This window comes from Podarcis muralis, chromosome 9, assembly GCF_964188315.1.
Source record: "Podarcis muralis chromosome 9, rPodMur119.hap1.1, whole genome shotgun sequence".
NCBI lineage: Eukaryota > Metazoa > Chordata > Lepidosauria > Squamata > Lacertidae > Podarcis > Podarcis muralis.
In genome coordinates, this window is record NC_135663.1 from 41,434,949 (window position 1) to 41,452,756 (window position 17,808).

Genomic DNA, 17,808 nt, shown 5'->3' on the forward strand with positions numbered 1-17,808 from the left:
TTTGCCTGTTTCTTTTTTGGCTCTCTCTGCTCTGTTGTGTCTTGATATCTGAGGCAAAGGCACAGTCTATATTTCCAATTACTTAGGGCTCGAAACAACTAGCCACTGTTTTGACTCATCAGGGCTGCAGCAAGACATTTTAAGTAGGCCTCAAAGCTGCTAAACATTTATGTGTGGTTTTCAAAGGAAATGGCCCAACAGCTGCATGGTGAATGATGTACACAGCAGAAACCCAAACCTCAGGAGTCTTTTAGGGGTGTGGCTGGTAAGGCATCCAAGTGCAATTTTTACGCTTACAGATGAGAGACGCATAAAGCCAAAATCTTTATCTAGGCTTCTAAAGTATGGGTTGTGCAGATGAAAAGAGACACCACCTGCAACAACTGTTCCTGGTCCCAAAAGGGAATTGACCAGACAGAGCCACGTCCTGGCTCATTTTTCCAAAGAGGGCAGCAGAGAATTTTCTCATGGTTTGAATACAATTGCTTCAGCAGCAATCCCAGAAGGACAAACACTTTGGCTGTAGAGTAAGGAGCGCGAGAATGAAAGGAGTGAAAGGGCTGGTTTGTACCAAAGCAGCAGCAATGACCGACTGTTGTAAAATCATACCGCATGACTTTCAAGCACCATTTTTTATAAGCTGTATCAAAATCCAATTGTTTAAGCAAAAAGACCTGTTGCGTAACCCATCCAGGTGCTAAAAGACTTAGACATGGGTTTGCTTAAAGCAATCTGTGTTATGCATTTTGAGGTGATGCAAATCCTATTCAGAAAATTCTCATCCACACATAGGACTAATAGCAAACAGGCAAAGTGGGGTCATAGCTCCTAGTTCTGGCCCCACACCTTTTGTCCCTCCCTGGGCCCACACCCAATGTCCATGCATGGACAGTGGACATCTGAAGGGGGTGCCTACAAGCATTTATTTGAACTCACACAGATGCTTGCTTGGCCTACAGGAAGCCTGATTGTGACCATGTGGAGCTGAATGCAAGCTATGTCCCTCTATGGACATTCTCAATTCAGCACATGGATACCAGGGAGAAGCTTTCAGGGCCTGGAATAGCAGTTGTGGTGCCAGAAGGTCAGGTGGACCAATTTTAGCCCTGGGAATCATCTCACACAAGATCTTCCTACCTGGTTGGATATCTCAAAGAGAAACAAGTGGGTAGCGGATGACAAAGATGTCCATACTGGTTTCTCTCAGTTTCTGATTTTTCCAGTCTTAAATTTGGTTCTCTACATGTCCAGTTTGTGACTTGGGGGGGAGGGGAGGGGAATTTCCTCACAAAAATTCATCAGCATTCTAGCATAAATCTCTTCTAATATATGCATTTTATATACATTTTCCTAACAGACATATTTTTGCCAAGCAATTTCACTCAACAAAATGCATTTTTGTATGCTTTTTCACTACTGTATGCTTTCATATGTACACTTTACCCTAGTATATGGATTTTTGTGTGTGCATATTGCTTGGCTGAAGAATTGCATTTCCAAATCTGGGGAAGTATGGATTTTGAAGAATAGTTTTGTTTTGATCCTTGTATTGTTTCAGAAAGTGCAGATTTGGTAACTTCATCGTTAAATGCAAACTTTATTGAATTTCTCCCCTTGCCCTGCATGGCCCTGAGGCATTTCCTATCTTCAGGTATATCCTTGAACATGCACAGGATGGGGGGGCACACACACAAGTCCCCCCCCCCAACATCCCTGAGGGCACCAGCTGCTATTGGGATGTTTGTGCAATTAGCACAAAAGTCTGGAGATAGTTTTAAGTATGTTTGAGTGAGCATGGGTGGGAAGACAGTCAGTTGAATGCACCTAAGAAGACAATCACCTTCCTCAGGTGTCACAATGGGCAAGTGCATCTGGATGTTAACCAGAAGGTTGGTAGTTCGAGCCCACCCAGGGATGAATGTGGGCAGGATTCCTGCATTGCAGGGAGTTGGACTAGATGACCCTCAGGATCCCTTCCAACTCTTTTATTCTATGATCTAAGTAGCCAGTGTACATGGGCATGTTGGAGGTGGAGTTTATGTTTGTTTTATTGCCCAAATACCTGACCACAGCCATTGCTTTAATTGGATCCTGGTTAGAACGTCTTCCATGAGATCCTGATAACCAGAAGCTATTCAGTCAGAGGAAACTGTTGCTAGCATAGTCTCTCCCTCCATCTACCAGATTCTCTTAGTTCCAGCTGGTTGGGAAGGTTTGGGGAAGAGGATGAGAGGGAACATGCTCTTCTTCCCATTCTACACAAAACCAACAACAGCTTTCATACATTCTAGAATTGCACATTCCCTGTAGCCCGTTCCCTCTATGGAACTTGGGCTCATTTACATAATTTGGAATCTTTAAAGTTAACAAATTCAGTGTCTTCCTAGGGCATTAGCATTTGACATTTCTCAAATGGAGATGAAAAATATTTTAACTCTATGCCTTGGTTTCTGGTTTGCCGTGGTCATGCCTTTCTCTTGAATGACCATTTATTTTGGTTGGACTCATTGCATGCCTTTGCATTTAAGCAGTCAAGGAATTCCAAACATTTATCATTCAGAGTGGTGCCTGGCTCTCATCTCAGTTGTGTGGCACAGCTTTTAACCCTATGGTAACTAATTGGACAAGACTAGAATTGATTTCAAATTTTAGCTCCTTAAGTGATTCTGAGAGTTGGATATTCCCCATTAACCTCCACTGAGGAATAATTATCACAGAGGCATCACTCATGCCTGGCACATAATTCCACAGAGGTGCTCGTCATTAAACACATTTTTAAAACAATAATAAAAAATACCAATACATGCCTGCCATGTCTGTGCAACGATATACCAAACAATATTCACAAGAGTACTGTGAAGATGTGTGTTTGGGAAAGTAATCTCCCCAGAGCTATTTTTTCTAGAAAAAGAGATGCTGGAATTCAACATAAATACCTCCTTTGTTTTCTTTTAATGGCAATTGTACTCACCTGAGGTGCCAGAACTGAGTTCCAGTGAGTTCCAGCTGAAAAAGCCCTGAATCTCCCCATGTCAACATCCTTACCACCCACCCAAGGAAGTCAGAGAGAAGACAGTTACACAACAAGAAATCTTCAGGCTTAAACTGCCTGAAATGTCATGAGATTTTGATTTTGCCACAGAGCCACCTGAGCTTTAGAGCAAGAGGTGGGAACAGGAACAATAAAAGAAGAAGAAGAAGAAGAGTTTGGATTTGATATCCCGCCTTTCACTCCCCTTCAGGAGTCTCAAAGCGGCTAAGATTCTCCTTTCCCTTCCTCCCCCACAACAAACACTCTGTGAGGTGAGTGGGGCTGAGAGACTTCAGAGAAGTGTGACTGGCCCAAGGTCACCCAGCAGCTGCATGTGGAGGAGCGGAGACGCGAACCCGGTTACCCAGATTACGAGTCTACCGCTCTTAACCACTACACCACACTGGCTGCCACACCACAAACTACACCACCACAAAAGGATGTGTTTTCATCTAATCAAGTCAGTTGGGGCAGACTGGAAGTGCAACACACACTCACTTGACCCCTTGGCCATAGGCCACCCCACTTGGTCTATCAGCCACCACTGCAAGGGATCGATGCCTCCGTGTAACAACTGTTTTGCAGAGGCATCAATCCCAGTTCAGATTTCAACTCGCCAAATGGCTGTCATCAAGCTACTCTCTTTCAGCCTTGGTCTCTGCCCTACCACCATCACAACTGACTTACCTTACAGAGTTGTTTTCAGGATTGCAGCTAGATAATGCACATGCAGTGTTCTGAACACTTGGGAACACTCATGACTAGAACACACTAGTGATAATGCATGTAGAGCATGTTCTTACAATTAAGCATGGCTTGTTGGATACCAGTCACCAGTTTCCACCACTTTCCATTCATCCCTTTTGCAAATCAAAAGTGCAAGCCTAAAGGAAGACTTGAAGACTGTGTATAATTCACACATGCATTAACTGCAATCTAATATTGTGTGGAAAGGACCTGCACTATTCTACCAACATACCCACAAATGCTTAGCTCAAGGTTAATTGCAATTTCATAGTACAATGGATGGTGCATTAATCAGCAATCCTTCACTGGCGCCAGCAGAATTGTTCTAATCTGCATCAACCAAATCTGTTCTTAAAGATCTCATAGCTAATACTCTTTTTGTTTTAAAGCTTGGAGAATTTAAAACCTTCAAGTGGAAGACAACTTGGAACAGCTTCAAAAAGAGAGAGAGAGAGAGGCGGGGGGAGAGAGAAGCAAATTACAAATGATGGCTAATTTTAATTGGCTGCATAAAGCATTTGATATCTCTGCCATCAAACACTAAAAACATTCATTTTATATGAAAGCACTCTGTGGGGGCGGTTACATCCCTGTAAAAGTGTGGGTTCTAAATATCCATTTACTTGTAGTACACAGAAGGTGCAAAATGAAACTGCTGCTTATGTGAAGTGGCTAATTTGAAATCTAATCCAGCATTTCTTAAATGGTTTGATCTTGCAGCCCTTGCTTAGGAACACCTGCAGTTTATGTCATGCAGCCCCCACCCCCATTCAGAACAATCTGTAAAATTGTTATAGTGTAGTCCAGTACCATGTCACATTGTGGCATGTACCTTTGATCTCTGCCCTTGGGAAAGATTTCTTCATGTGGGCAGCAGCAGCAGCAGCTGTAAATACAACAGTTAATACTATTGAGGTATTGAATTTCCCATCTATTTTGCAGGCTGAAGTCAGAAGGCTGAACTGCATTTCCCATACCGCTTGCTTTCAAGTTTCTGAAGTTTGAAGATAATCTAGTAAATGGATGGTTTTAAGATTTTTTTCCTTTTCCTCCAGTGGTGCTACAAAGCAGGGAAAGCCCTCCTGGTACTTTTTTTAGAGCTAGGGAAATAAACTCAGGCAATAAATCATTATCTTCCTATAGATTTTGACATTTTGATCCTTGTCTTGGTCGACTGAGAATTCACAGCTTTTCATCTTCAGCTTATCTGGAAGCAACCTGTAGTCTAAAGTTTTAAGACCAGTCAGTGTCCTGTGCAACACTTATCCAGTCTTATCCCTTCTGTTCAGGATGCTTTGGGCAAACTTGTATACAAGAAACCAGAATCAAATACGCTACATGGTTCTGAATTGGCTATTTCATTCTTAATAGCGCATCCTCACCATAATGAATCTGCCACATATTGGATCATTACTACCTACATGCCTCCATCCAATCTGGATTTCCATTCTCATAGCACCCATCAGCAAGTGGTCCCATATTGAAAATACAGTCACTATGCTGCAATGTTTGTGCTGGCCTACTGGGGTCCCTGTTATGCGAGCGCAAAGGGTATTGTTTTAGGCTGACCTCTTTTGGGGGGCAATTAGGATCCTTGACTATGAAAGCCTGCTTCAAGTAGGTTGTTTGGAGGATTCCTGTGAGACCTTCCTGTCCATTCAGTAAACCTGAAGGAAGGTGGGATAATGTGAGCTGGCCATGTGTCTCCCCCCCCCCCTTGCTAATAGGCCCACTGATTATGTTATCCATTCTTTATTTATTGTAAAAGGGATCCTGCAAACATACAACTGCTTTATGTAGGTTTTCTCAATGCTACCAGGACTCTGGTTCCAATTGTGTACATGAACCATATATACAAATGGGGACCAATTCACACCTAAGTTGTCTGGTGACACAGGTGGTGTAAAAATCGATGTAGGTGGGCATAGCCTTCAGGTGCCATTTTGCTTCTCCCTCAGGGCTTTTACTTGTTTGCTGATCACATGGAGAGGGGCCTTCAGTACAGATCTCTATGGTTAATATAACCAGGTAAAAATCAATTACATTGTATTAAAATGACTCCAGATGATGTTCAGAACTTTGTCCTTACACCACTTTGCAAGACTTTACATTTCTTGGAGGGTGTGTGTGTGTGTGGGAAACTCCAGGTACTAGAAAAATGGTTTATTCCAAGCCTGATCCAGTTCAGGGGAGGAAAACCCTTCAGGAGCACTATCAATATATTATAAATAGGAGGTAGGATAGAGGTCACATCCACACAATACATTTGAAACACTTTAAGAATAATGGAATTGTAGAGTTGGAAGGGACCAGCAATAACGTGCATGCTACTCAATTGCATGTTAACCATGTCATAGAGAGATATTCATGCTGAAAAAGCTTGCATTTCACAATAGAATTCATCACGTCACACACTGCCATTAACACACTTCTTCTGCACAGAGATCCGTCTCTTCAGAAAATAGTATCATAACCAGCAGACCTTAGCTGCCAGTTAGTTGCTTGAAACATGATGTAGGAAATGGTCGTGTTAGAAGCAACTCTAGCACAGCAACACAATAAAGGAAGAAAAAGCAATACTGTTCTCTTTTGTTAGCAACAGAAAATAGTTTGGGTTTGAATGATGTACAACAATGGTGTGTTAATTATTATAAGTGCCTGTATTGCTTCAGTAGATGCATAGTCAAAAGAAAAGAAAGTTTGACGACAGCGATATTTTTAGAATAGTTTGTGAGCAACTGCCAACTTCTGAGGCATTGTGGCCTCTAATAACCTGCCTGAATGAATACATGCATAGTTTTGAAGTCTAGACTTTGCATTTAAAAAAAAACAACACCAGCAAATTTCAGGCACCCATTTATTATCAGCTTTCTAGTTATAGCTTTTTGTTCTACACGGGCATATTATATGGCATGGCTCCTTTGATATAAAACTGTTTGTTTACAAAGTGCTTCTGCCATCTTTGGCTAAGCAACAAAGAGTGCATTTCTGAGATGAAATCTGCCTTCATCTGAAACATGCCCCTTCAGTTCTTACTGATGCTTTCATCTAAGAACCTCTCTTTTTCCTTCTTTCAATTCTGAAATAAATACAAGCTAATCAAAATTTGCATTACTACCCTGTTTTAACCCCTGAGCGCCTATGAAGTAGAATATTTGTGAGAGTCATGCACATGCTTAATTGAGCACCAAACTCAAAAAAAACCCCAACAAAACAATTTTTGTAAAACTGGAGATGAACCTAGTATCTCATTTCTAAGACCCAGGTTAGCACCAGTGTTGGAAGTAATCCTCTCACTTACTCCTTCCATATGTTCTCAGGTTTCATCCATTACCAGAACAGTGTGGTAAACTAGGTGTCCCCCTTTAAATTTAAATTTTAAAGCTGTATTTTAATTGAGCATCACATTGTAATTAATTTGTTACACTTTTTATTGTTTTATTCTGTAAGTTTAATGTTCATTTGGTTTTGGGAGCTACCAGGGAAGTCTCGTTATGGGGCTGTTATATAAAGGCAGTTAAAAATAAACGAATTGTGTAGAAAAGATGCTCTTGTGTCATTGACATAATATAAGAACTGGTCCGCAGCCATAAACTATTCAGGAGAACCCTGGATATCATTGTAATTATGCAACTACTGTAGAGGTTTGACATCAGGTTTGCTGTTTTCAGTAACATGTCCTATATCAATCGCCTTCCCCGCCCCTTATAATCTTGACATTGCATAGTTGAATATTACCTACAGCCCGCATTGCTGTATTTCTTATTGCCCCACTTCTCCCTGTTTCCATCAGGATTTTATCTATCATAAAATATGTCAGGGTGCCACACCTCCAACATGTTTCCCGTGAGATTGAGTTATTGACCATTGATTTGTTTGGCAGCGATGAGTAAATTTCCTGTTCTGCTCATTCCTTGTTCCTAGGGATATCCCGACCCACTACAGTGTATGTAGATTTGGCCCCCTAAAGACACAAACATACAAGCACAGCCACTCACAACTCTGCTGACTCAGCCAAACCTACCTCACAGGAAGGAAAATGTATGCAGCACTGAGCTCAAACCCTCCAAGTGCCCCTATTTTCTGGGGATGTCCCTGATTTAGAGAAGTTTCTGATTTGATTCTGGTATGTCCCATTTTTCCTTAGGATGCCTTTATTTTCATTGGAGAAATGTTGGAGGGTATGGAGTTATCTGAGCCCTGAGCTGTTTGAAGGCAATCCTGTATAGGGAAGTTTAAAAAATAAATAAATAAAGTTTTATTATGTATTTTATATATGTTGGAAGCTGCCCAGAGTGGCTGGGGCAACCTGGTAAGATGTGTGGGGTATAAATAGCAAAATTATCATTATGGAATGGGATGTTCCTATTTTCACCAGAGAAATGTTAGAGGGTATGTGGGATCCTAGTTGGAAACATAAGAATCAAATATATGTAACACAGCACATAGTTAAAACAAATATTTTATTTCCACAAGAGGCAGCTATGGCCACCAACTTGGATGGCTTTAAAAGAGATTTAAACAAATTCATGCAGAATAATAATAATAATAATAATAATAATAATAATAATAATAATTTATTTATACCCCGTCCATCTGGCTGAGTTTATCCAGCCACTCTGGGCAGCTCCCAATCAAGTGTTAAAAACAGTACAGCATTAAATATTAAAAACTTCCCAGAACAGGCTGATCAATGGCTACTAACCATAATGGCTATACTCTGCCTCCACGTTCAGAGGCAGATGCTTCAAACACTAGTTGTTGGAAACAGTAGGAGGGGAAAGTACTGTTGCCCTCAGGTCCTGCTTGTGGGCATCTAACTGGCCACACTGAGAAGAGGATCCTGAAATAGATGGGCCGTGGGTCTGATTCAGCAGGACTTCTTATCTAATGTCAATCAGAGATAATGTAAAGCAAAACAGAAAAGCAGCCTACTTGTTTTAATTGCGGCATTTCAATATATTTACAGCAAAGTATCAAAATCAAACAAAAAGTTTGTCAGCTGTGATAAACCACAAGCAAAAAACCCCCTCTTAAGTATATGCAGTTTCACAACGTTGATGTCTGAAATGCAAACTCTTGGCGTAGCCTACTTTGACAGGGTTGTTGTGAAGACAAAAGAGAGAAGGGGAAGACCATGTACACAGCTTGGGTTCCTGGGAGGAAAATTAAGATACAAATATACAACAAAAAGCATCGACTATGTGCATTTTCACAACTCTGAGCAACACACACACACACACACACACACACATTTGATAAGCAAAAATAAATAAATAAATCATTATGTTAAAGTAGGTAAAGGTAAAGGGACCCCTGACCATTAGGTCCAGTCGTGACCGACTCTGGGGTTGCGGCGCTCATCTCGCTTTATTGGCCGAGGGAGCCGGCGTACAGCTTCCGGGTCATGTGGCCAGCATGACTAAGCCGCTTCTGGCGAACCAGAGCAGCGCATGGAAACGCCATTTACCTTCCCACCAGAGCAGTACCTATTTATCTACTTGCACTTTGACGTGCTTTCGAACTGCTAGGTGGGCAGGAGCAGGGACCGAGCAATGGGAGCTCACCCCGTTGCGAGGATTCGAACCGCCAACCTTCTGATCGGCAAGTCCTAGGCTCTGTGGTTTAACCCACAGCGCCACCCGCGTCCCATCATTATTACATTACGGGAGAGTAAATCCCACAATTTATAGAATCCTTATTTATAGTGTTTAGTAACTTACCTTATGAAAGGCACCCTTCCTATAGGAGTCGTAGCCCAGAACTTCAGGCCTACATGATATTTCGCTTAAAGGTTTATACATTTGTGTGTAGCAGCATTTGGGATTGTTAATCTGAAATGAATGTTTAAAACAACCCTACAGCATAGATTCCACTCGCAGCTTACCTTGTATTCTCAGCCATCCACAGCTTCCTGAAGACCTTGCGTCATTAGTTGAAGATGTTGCGATCTTCCTGGGTCAATGTCGATTGAATTTATTACCAAAAAAACAACAACCCAAGAATGCCATTTCAATAAACTAGCTTTGTTGCCTGTAATTTAGCTTTAGTTAAAAGCAGGGAAGGCATTCCAATCATTCCATTTTTTAAAAAAAATAATTACTTAAATCTTGCCCAGGAGCAACTTTCAAGTGGAAGTAGCTGTTGATTTATAATTGATGTGTAAAATTCAAAGGGAGAAGTAAACTGTACCTTCCTTCTGCTGAGATGAGCTGACTATCACTTTCTGTGAGAACTGCCTTCAAAACATTATCTTGTCCCCCCAAGAACCCTAGCACACAGACGGTCAACTGGAAAACAGAACTGATTTTAATATTGTACTTTTATATTTGAGGGATGCGGGTAGCGCTGTGGTCTACACCATAGATCCTAGCACTTGCCGATCAGAAGGTCCGTGGTTCGAATCCCTGCGACAGGGTGAGCTCCCGTTGTTCGGTCCCTGCTCCTGCCCACCTAGCAGCTTGAAAGCAAGTCAAAGTGCAAGTAGATAAATAGGTACCGCTCCGGCAGGAAGGGAAATGGCATTTCCATGCGCTGCTCCAGTTCGCCAGAAGCGGTTTAGTCATGCTGGCCACATGACCCAGAAGCTTTCTGCGGACAAACACCAGATCCCTCGGCCTATAGAGCGAGATGAGCGCGCAACCCCAGAGTCGTCCGCAACTGGACATAATGGTCAGGGGTACCTTTTCCTTTTATATTGTTGCAACCTATTCTGGGACCTTATGGTGTGGGTAAGACATCTAATAAACAGCAAACAGGGGGAATTCTACCCAAGGTGGGTGCACCTTGTTGGACCCTATGAAAAAAGAAAATGCATCCTAGATCCATGTAAAGTTGCAGAAAATTCTGGGGCACAACCTCCATTTATGGCAAAAGCTGAAAAAATGCACTGAAGTGACCAGCAAGAACCAACATGCACAAACATTTCTAGGAAAGTCATTCAACCAGCAGTCTATCATTCCCTCTAGCACATTTCTAGTAAGTAATTCACAAGGAGAAGATGCAGGGGAATATTAGTAATGCCAGTAGTTTCAGATTCTCTTTTACTTCTAGTGATTCGACAGTCTATAAAAGGTTTCAGTTCATTGTATGATTCCAGTGTGTAATCGGACTTGCACACATTGAGTACATGACATTTATCCAATTCTGTTTCTTCAAATCATCATGCTTGTGATCATGATCATCATCACATCTTTATGCTTTGTTGAAACACCGCACGAAAAGAATCCTCTTATTGCTGATAGCACAATCATATCAAAAACTGCTGCTTTTTTGCCATTTTCTCAAGGTAATTGCCCAATCCTGGAATGAAAATTTGAACCATGGAGAATTCCTCATGGATTGATTTTGCTTCAGAAATACAGTCATAGAATCAGAGATGGAAGGGCGCTCAAAGACCATCCAGTCCAGCCTTTTTCTAAAAACCTGCAATTGAAAGTGAATTTGCCACCTCTTGTTCCAAAGCTGAATAGCTCATACTCTTAGGATGTTCTCCCTAAGGCTTAGTTGAAACCACCTCATAATTTAAACCCATGTGGTTCCGGTCTTATTCTCTGGAACCACATGAAGTAAACCTAATCCTATATCTAATCCCTTCCATCACATATAGTGTTTAAATATAGCTATTTGAATTATTTTATGGTGGCTAATATTTTGTTCAAGAAGAACCCCGCAAAACTCCTTCAATATTTTCTCCTATGACCTGGCTAGCAGACCCCTCATTATTGCTGACACTACCCTCTGCCCATGTTACAGTTTGTTCAGAACTGGGGGGAAATATTCCAGATGAGATCTGACCAGGTAAATAAGGCCAGAATTGTTAACATTTTAACAACCAATCAATCTTTATTTTGGTCAAAGACCAGACAGCAAAATTAACAACAACAACATATGCTCTATCTACATGAAGAAGCAGATGCAAGTACAGTCGTACCTTGGTTTTCAAACAGCTTAGTTCTCCAACGTTTGGCTTCCAAATGCTGCAAACCCGGAAGTCTTGTGAACTATTTTTGGAAGCCAAATGTCCGACGGGGCTTCTGCAGCTTCCAATTGGCTGAAGCTCCTGCAGCCAATCAGAAGTTGTGCTTTGATTTCCGAACGTTTTGGAAGTCAAATGGACTTCCGGAATGGATTCTGTTCATCTTCCAAGGTACGACTGTACTCTAAAATCTGGAGAGAAATGCAAACATGTTCTTCCTCTGCTTACGTAACTTGATACATATACACTGCTAGAGATAAGTGCATTTCTAAACAAGTCCAAATATCTTTAGCGGATATTTTAACATGCATCAGCCTTTCAGAACTTTTTTTGAAGCATGAATGCTATTCGGATGGAATGAGGACCAAACACATTAGAAGAGATGGCTGGCCACAGCCGTTGACCATCCATCATGGCTTTACAGTAATTTCTCCCCCTCCCTTTTGTTTCACAAGCTATTCTACTTTTCACAATATATATTTTGTTATAAAGAGAAGAAACATAGGTGGGGTTTGACAGATCAAAGCCATACCCAAACCTTGAGTTAATGCTTGTTGGATTTATGGATTTGCTTTGGTAATCTTTACTTTCTAGGCCAAAAAAAGGCGGCCAGGTGTTGTAAGAACTATATCATTTATAGCAATTAGATTACAGGTGGTTTTTCATTGTTCATTCTTCACTAATAATCACCACGAGATATAATACATTGAAAGACAGAATGTCTTTCTTTGACTGTGATCTTAAGCACACGTACTTAAAAGTCAATTCCATGGAAACAAATGGGATTTACTGCCAATTAAGAATCAAGGTAGCAGCTGTAATCTTCAAACCATTTACCCAAGGTAGCCCATTAAATTAACCCAGAGTAAATGGTTTCAGGGCAACAACTCTGAGCAAGTCCCAAATTAATGGGTTTTTAGGTGAGACTACAGGCTTGGAAATATTTTTGAGACAACCATGTTACTCCTAGTGTTTGTAACGAAATATAATATTACTTTAGTCCATGTTATATGTTAGATATAGCCATGTACTCTGGCTTAATTTAATGGGGCTACTTTGAAATTTACAGCTGTTATCTTGCAGCATCCCTGTTTTTCCAATATTCTTGTAGAGTGTTCATATTATTGTACCTAATAATACAGCACACTCTACAGCTTTCTCACACTCATCACATTTGCAGGTGATGAACCTGAAGAGACTATTTAGTCTCTCTTCAGGGAATGGAACTGAAATAGCTTCAGGTGCTAAGAATGCAGTGGCGGCAGCAAAGCAATTGGTGGCGGCCCTCCAGGTGTTGTTGAACTTCCATCATCCCCAATCATTGGCCATGCAGCCTGGGACTGGTGGGAGTTGACAACATCTAGAGTGGCACAGATTTCCCATCCTGACAGCTGAAAGTTGCCCATCGTACCCTTGTTGCACACAGTGGACCTTTGTGCTCATCACCTGCAGTGATCAACTTTCATCCTAACAGTATACCCAAGCCTGGTGTTTCAGTGTCCTTCTTTCCCTCCAAGGTAAATTCCTCCCCTACATGATACAAACAACACCTTAGTCTTTCATGGGATCTTTTCTAGCCTGGTTTGTGTTAATCCTAGTCAGCTCTTCTGCCCTTCCAGCCTTCTCTTCCCCTGGTATTCCACACCTCCCTTCTGTCTCTGTTATTTTTATTTATTTTTTATGTTTCAGTTAAGGTGTTAGGGGAATGTACAGCCTTGTAGCCTCCCCAAAGCCTCTACTTAGGAAAGCATTTTATGGCTTAAGGCTCCAGCGATGTGCAGCATTCCACAGGTCCCCGTGTTACTATCACAAACAACTAAGCCAATCTATCAGCATACTCCCTTGAAAAATCATTTCCCCCACTTTTCTTTAGGAGAAGTAATATCTGCAGTTTGGTTTTCTCTTTCCCACTCTGTTTTTGTCTCTCTAATTCCCCGAGAAAGGTAGCCATATGTGATGAAGGGACGGGTGAAATGAGCTCCTGGGTTCCCCTAGTGTTCAAAGAATCAATTTAATAAGCGGCTTTCTAAGTAGAAAATGCACCAAACATTAAACTGATAAGAACAGTTCAATTAAGAAAAGTGTTTCATGTTACACGTTTACAAAACGCCCATGCAGCAGTAGCTACAATTACATATAGAGCAACAATTGCAGACTTTGATCATTATAGATCAGAGTCTTAGTTCCATGTACACATACACCATAAACTACAAGCATGAATTTGTAAGCCCAAGTCCAGGCTCAGAGAAGAAGAAAACCAGCAGGACTCGAAGCTCAAGAATTCTAACATACTGTAAAATATGAATGTAGACAAATAATATTCAACCAGAATGCTTGGTGTGCTCATTTTAGGTTAAAAAGAAAATGCTCCCTAATTCTATTACAATGTCAACAGTAGTAATATTAGGAAAACAGAAAGGCTTTTTATTCCACACAACTCTGGCCTAGTTTATCATGGGCGCTTTGGGACTGGACCCTTGACGTGAACTTTTACATCACTCCAAAAGTCAGGCAGCCCAAGCTAATCCATGTAGGCTTCAGTTAAGCTCTGTTACAAAACCGATATCCATTGGCCCAGAAAACTCATACGCTATCTTATCTCCAGTGCTGATTAATATCTACATGAAGCCACTGGGAGCAGTCATTAAGAGTTTGGAGGCAAGCTGCCATCAGGATTCTGATGACACTCAGTTTTCTTTCTCCATAACTTCTGAATCAGGACAGGCTGTGCAGTCCCTGGGCCATAGCTTGGATGCAGTGGTGAGATGGATGAGGAAAAACAAGCTAATCTTGAATCCTGGAAAGACAGCGACACTGTGGGTGAGTAATTCCCCTGTCCAAGAAATTGGTCAACTTCCTACCCTGAATGGGGCTGCACTCCCCCTAAGGGACAAGGTTTGCAGTGTGCTGGTGTTTCTGTATCCAGCTCTGACACTGGAACCTTAGATAACCTCAGTGGCTAGACGTGCTTTTGACCAACAGCAATTGGTTTGACAGGTATGGCAATTACTGAACCAGTAAAGCTTGGTCACAGTAGTTCTTGCATTGGTTTCCTCAAGACTAGAATAGTGCAATGTGCGTCCCTTGCATTTGATCTGGAAGTGGCAGTTAGTACTGAAGGCTGCAGCATGATTGCTGACAGGATTGAGGCCTGTGCTCAAGAGATATGCACTGGCTGCCGATCTTCTACCATGCCAAGTTCAAGGCATTACTATTAGTATATAAAGCCCTTAACAACGGGGCCAGTTTACCTACAAGATTGCCCACATTTATGCCCACTTGACTGCTTTGATTGGCAAAGCGCATACAGGTGCCCCAAAATACCCATTCTGCATTTGTAAGAACTCAATCTTTTAGCATGGCAGCACCTTCACTTTGGAACTCCCCAACTATTGAAATTATACAGTCACCTTTGCTGCACTCTTTGCAATGCAGGCGTTTAGATATACCTACCCAGATGTCATTGGGTTGTTGTTTTTATTTTGGTTATATATATTGTGGTTTTTAGGTTGATCTTTTCTGTGAACCACCCTGAGACATCCGGGTATATGGTGGTATATAAATTCAATAATGATGATGATGGTGGTGGTGTTTTAAAAAATAATGCAAATGTTTAATGTTCTTAGTCTATTGTTATTTTAACTTTTTCAAAATCTCACTGTTGTTAATATTTCTTATTTGATTGCTTTATGGTTTTTGTAAAACGCTTGAGGATTTTTACAATCAAGTGGTGTATTTCATGAAATAAATGAATAAAACATACATTGATAAATACTGTTTTTATGAGGCACTAAAGGTACATTAAATCGATGCAATTGTGTCATTGATCTTCATGAACCATAGATTTTGCTCATGACAAACTGGACTATCCTACTGTACATCAAATCATTCTTCCAATGATCATTTCTGTGAGTAGCATGTTGATAATTATGAAAATTCAGCTAACTGGTCACCATTTCCCAAACCATCATAAGCTCCAACTCCTGACTTCTGAATGAAAACCAAAAGACTTAAGTGTGCAATCCTTACCCTTTGAAGTAAATAAAAATACAATTGATTAACACTGTTTTGAATTGCACCCTATATTTTCTTTGTTTTCTGTGTTCTTATTTTCCATTTTGGAGCAGAATTGCATGGAAGTCATTGGCAACAGTTCAAATACTATCTTTCCTTCTAGAAACCTGAGCCAGGTTGAAAAATAAAGGTGTGATTTCACAAAGGATTATTTTTCTAGGCACAGGTCTTTTACTATCATGTGGCCGCCCTGTAATCTCACATTCTTATCTTTAAGTTTTAACTCTAGAGTAATGATTAACAAAGCAGATACACAGAACAGAAGGATATTGCAAGCAAAACTGAAGAAAAGCCTTCTGCAGCTATCAGATCACAAACATTACCAGGTAACTGAATACTCAAATTCTGTCGCCCCCCCCCCAGTTAAGGAACAAAAAAGAAAGAAAATAATTTCCAGTACTAATTCATAACCCCTTTAAAGTTTATTTATTTCATGGCAAAAAGCTGCAAATTCATTTTTTTGCAAGTCAATAATATTCAAGAGTGTGCAGATCATTTGCAACATTGTTGACCAATTCAAAAACTTGTTCTTACCTGATAACTGTTATAACTACGTATTGGAATTCTGCATTCACTGGTTGTTAAGCTTATGTATTGCTAATGTAGATAATTGATTTGCATTTGAGCAATTCCCCCCACCCCCCAAAAATATTTCAAATAAAGCTAAGTACTATGGTGCTAAATATGTTGTGTCATGAACAGGCAGCACAACAGGGAGGAGGAAGAGGTTCCCGGCGAGGGGTGTAGCTAGGACTGGGAAACACCAGAGCAAGCAGGGGATGGCGAAGGAAGTACTCACAGGGTGATGGATGTTGACGAGGGGATGGAGGTCAGTGCAGAGGAACCGGAGAAGCAGGACCCATCAGCAGAACCAGTGGCATCCCTGTCCCCACAGCAGGCTCTGAGGTGCAGGGAGCAGCAAGGGTGGCACTCTAGGAGGCTGAGGCAAGCAAAGGTCCAGAGCCCAGCTCTCTAGCTGGCCAGGTGGACCTTGCTAGCTCTAGGAGGAGAGGTGTGATTCCTCAGCTGGAGGAGGCTTTGAACAGGAGAGGGTCACATGTCTCATCAAGCCCAGATGCTGGAATCCCCAATGCAAAGTACAAAAGGGAAGCAGAGCTGAGGTGCTGTGTTGATGGACCTTGGCTTGGATGCTCCTGGATCTCTAAGGGATTAGGCTTGGCTCTGGACTGTATTTAGTCTGCTGAACTTCTGACTTGGCTACTTGGATTGACCCTGGTCTCTGTTTCCTGACCTCTGGACTTCGCTTGTGTGACTTGACCCCCAGACTTGGACTTTGGTCTTGACACCTTGACTTGCTGCTAGGTAGGCCAGGGATTCAGGACATGCTGCTTTACACTGTACCATGTTTTGCACACATGCAGATGTTTAATCCTGAATATGTAATTGGCAAGCTTTTTGAAATCTGCTTCCTAAAAAAGTGGAATAAGCAGCATTTAATTACTGGACTGCTTTAACTACTTTCTGGAGAAATGCAGTATGGAATATTTTGATACAGTTAAGTTTTACTGCCTTTCATAAACAACAGATACAGTGCAAGAATAATTGTTTCTTTCTCATTTTTGTAGTTTTCTCATACCATGGGAAAAGCTGTATGCTGTGGCCTTCATGATTATGGAAGGAAAGGGAGGGCACAAGTACAAGGACAATAAGAGATGAGACCTCAAAGATAAGCTAAAAATGTAGATGTTCTCAAGGGAAAAATGTTTAATCCATTCAAAGGGTATATAAAGTTGTCTTCTATGCTGTCTCGGAGATCACAAAGTAGCATTTTTAGAAGAAATAATCTCATTTTAGAACTCCACTCTTCTTTTCCCAAAGAAGTCTATAAACTTTACTAAATAGATAGGGCACTTGAATAAATTGTTAATTACCAAACGTGAAATTGTGATGATGCTGCCTTTCACATAAACTTCCTTTCACGTAAACATGCAATTGATTGTACTGCAATTGTGCCTTC